The sequence below is a fragment of the Phalaenopsis equestris genome, unplaced genomic scaffold (genome assembly GCF_001263595.1).
Source record: "Phalaenopsis equestris unplaced genomic scaffold, ASM126359v1 Scaffold000477, whole genome shotgun sequence".
In the NCBI taxonomy this organism is placed as follows: domain Eukaryota; kingdom Viridiplantae; phylum Streptophyta; class Magnoliopsida; order Asparagales; family Orchidaceae; genus Phalaenopsis; species Phalaenopsis equestris.
In genome coordinates, this window is record NW_018164918.1 from 154,456 (window position 1) to 158,672 (window position 4,217).

Consider the following 4,217-nt stretch of genomic DNA (forward strand, 5'->3'; position numbering starts at 1 on the left):
TGAGAAATTAAATGATAATTGGAGGATAATGATATCTAAATCTTGCAAGTTACAGTCAAATTGAGTGGCCCAACTAGAAGAATCTAACAAAGCTCAAAAATGTTCTAATTGAACAACATTTTGATACTTAACATACTCAGAAATGTTCAATTTGAAGGAAGAGGTTCAAATGAGCAATGAAGATTGAATGATTCCTGATGAGCTCCACCAGTTTACCACCATCGAAGATCCATCATTCAAATGTTACAACTGTTCGGCCATAGTTGTTGTCAGACTGTTATTTCCTTCTTCACCTCTAATCCACCATTATGATACTATTGTTGCTACCCGCATCATCGAGTAGCCACTACATTATTGCAACATCCACAATTGGGCTATTGACCGGCGTCAAAACCATCATCGCATGGCCATCAACATTGTTAGATTGTCATTGATCATCATTGTTGGACCTTCATTTGAGAAATCCCATCTAATCACCATCTTTGAACCATTGTCATCACTTGACCACAATTGCATGGTTGCCACCATCAAATTTCTACCATTGTCAAACCACAATTGCCCGATTGCCACTTTGAAATCAGTGTCATAGCTTGACCACTATCAATAACTTGTCATTGTCATCACCAGATCATCATTGTCATCACTGGACCATTTCCATCATTGGACTAATCATGAACAGGCCATCAACACGCTGCTTCTTGGTTGGAATAATCAAATCATTAAGATTTGAAATTAATTGTCAGACTGATGCCAATTGACCATAATCATCAGACTATTTCTTTCATCATTATCAAACTCCACCATCCAATCACTATCACTGGAACATTACCCATCTATGGTCCCCCATCTTTTATGGTCTGACTATAATTACTTGACTCCCAAAATCCAACTACGGTTGTTAAATAAAAGCCATATGTTTATAATTTAAGCGCACCCCATCACCAAACTACAGTCCCTCAACTTCCATTGCCAAACTACAGTTGCCCAATTTTTAGCGCCCAACTGGAGTCAGTTGATGAGAGCTTTTTAACCTTTGGCGCCAAGCTATGGTCCCTCAATTTTATTACCCAAATTTTGGCAGTCAGTTACAAGTTGGTCAGTCATCTGCTTGTCAGTTGTAAGTCCCCTCCTGGTCTGGGGTTCAATTCCCCTCGAGTGTAGGTGCACGAGGGATGATCGGGGCTCGTATAATAGCCTCCGACTGGCCATTACGTTTCAAAAAGAATATATATATATATAATTTCTGACACAACTTTTTTAAAAAATTATTTTCTCTAACAGTGTTTTATAACACATTTTTATGAAGGTATATCCATCCAACTCATTTTATCGATGCAAATTATCCAGCATACAACAAATATATTTCCAATAAAAGATGTCTATACAATTACATTTGGATAAAATATAAAATTATTCACAAGTTTAAATTATGCGTGCACGCGCAATTTTAAATTAAGAGATAAATTTCTTAATAAATAAGAAAATGCTAACAAAATCTATTTAGAAGGTTAATGCAATACGACATAAAACCAAAAAACCACTTAAATTAGCATTAATTACGTCGCCAAGGAAATAACGTCTTTGTTCAAATAAAGGTTGATTGTATTGTTTGAATGAATCCTATGCAACGTTTTAATAATGGATATTCGTTTTAAACTAACTTTGAAAATATCTTTCCATTTGCTGCTAAAAAAGAAAATATTTTTTTAAAAAATATATTTTTAATTCTTTTTACTTAGTTAAATTGTGAAATTATATCTTTGAATTGGTTTGGAAAATATTCATGCCACGCTATCAAAAAATTTTGATTGTTTGACACAAATATGGAAACATGACACGAATTTCAAGATAAATTTTTGAATATGAAACATTCAGACTATATAAAATTCATCAAGCATTTAAATTTTAGCAAACTTATAGTTAAACTCACCAGCACTGCGTGACAGAACTGGTGACACCAAAGTTGGTATGATCAGAGTCAAGTCGAACCTGAATCAAGTCATAAAGCAACTTTTGGAATATTTTTGTGTCTAATTGGAATGTCAAATAAATGCAACTTTTGGAATATTTTAGTGTATGATTTGGTTATTTTGTACGCTTCGTATGTCGATGAGGCCGTTAACCGTGCAAGGACCGTTACCCGTGCAAGGACCACGAGAGACTCATTTTTTGCCCCGTGGTTTAGTGGGAGCTTTGAAAGCATCGAAGATTCTCATGCGAAATAACTGTTCTTTGACAGTCATGTGCTAGTTCTCACTACTGATGTAAGCAAAACTCCTTTGAATCAAGAGTGTTATTGAGTAACCCCAAGTTGTAATTAAAAAAAAATGTGATACGTCTCCTTGGGAGCACTCTGAACCTCAAAACAGGTAAACACACCTGAATCACTAGTTGTGGGTAGCTTTCGTAGGCATTCCTTTGTAGATATTTGGCATAAGTTATTTTGGTCCGATTTTGTTCAAACGTAAATGCTTGACATACCCTAGCAAGGCTTGTTGCATGGAAGTTTTACACGTTCTTTTTCTTGTTTGTCTGCCTTTGTTGTATATCTTGTTTTTCTGACTCCTCTCTTCTCTTGATCATTCGCATGATTCAGAAGAGAGGTTTATTTGGAAAAGGGAAGTATACGTTGATGGACAACTTTATGACTTCTTTAAAAATAAAAAGAGAAAAGAACAAAAATAGTTACCTCAAGATTCTTGTCTCTCTTCGAGATTTATGTCAAATAATGAAAACTTATTGATGGAGTATCAATTCATAAAATTTAAATTGTATTTGTAATTTTAATTACACGTGATCAAGATATATCTCTTACCTCAAATAAATCAATTGCGATTGCAATTTAAATTACTGGAAATCTTCTTCCCTTTCCACGACTAAGAGTGCCCTTAGGCTATTTGGCACCAGTCCTTTCTCACAGCGGCACTTCTCCCTCCCCACAGCCAATGCCTTTTGGATGCCCTAGCATTTGATACGTCAGCTACTAGATCTACTGGTTTATGAACTCCCTAGTGGGCTCCTTGTTAACAGTGTCTCTGTTATGATTTTCTTCTTTGTATGATACTCCTCTTCTTATCTGTGGTGTGATTACGCTCATCAAACCATTTAAGATGTTGAATCCTGATATATCCATGAATCACACCTCAAGGGTTAGATCATAAGGTATGAGAGAGAGAGAGAGAAATGCACAATAATGAATAGCAATCAGTCTCTTTAATTGGTTGTTTCTCTTTAATGAACCCTTCATTTATAAAAGAGGGGGTGCAATATGTGAAGTTGCATGTTTTTCCCTGCTTTAATGAAGGCGTTATAGTGTATTTTAGCTATTTTACGTATGTAGTATGTGGGTCGGCTACATTATCGCTTGATCGGCTAAACTTGTTAAACTTTGATTTTATAAGGTTTGCATGATTGACTATGCTTAGTTGGTGTAGCCGGTTGGTGGATCTTTTCTGACTTCGAGTTGGCAGGACTGTTTTGGTTGGTCAGATATTGTTTATCAATTGAACTAACCTGATTATTGACCATTCCAAGGATGAGGAGATCCTGTCACCATAATTAAATTAGGCTATTGAGCAGAGGGTAAATCTTTGTACCCGCTATATAACTCATTCCTTAACGAGTGAGTCTTTCAGTATGTTTATGGGCTATGATATTGTTGATTCTTCACTCCCGATGAAGAGCCACAGGGTATCCATGAGATAATTGGTGATATTAAACTCTCTCGTTGAGTTGGCTTGTGACAATAGACAGGTTGCTCGACCTAATTAGCCTTTTTCCTTGGGTTGGGTGGTTTATACGAGATTGGCCTCTGGCTAAGGGTGTTGCACCTTGTCACATAAGTGGTATCTTAAGTCTTCCGACCAGTGGGCCTCCTTCGTTTTATGCCATTTCTCATAGGTCGCTGGATCTCGTTGGAATTCATATATTTGACTGTTGACCTCACTTTTGGTTGAGGTCTAGAAATTTCTTTAGTAGCCTAAGTCTAGCCATATGATTTTCCTATAGACTAGTTTTAGAAAACTAGAAAGGGTACCCTCACCATTAGAAACTCAAAACTCTTCTCTTTACTCAACTTGAAGTTCCACATATTGGTCCTAACCTCTAATATTTGGTAGGTAAGATCATTATGGGGGAAGCTCAAGAAGAGTTCCTATAGGGCTACTTGGCCTTAGGATTGACCCTGGGTGTTGACTTGGAACTAGGGTACACCATAT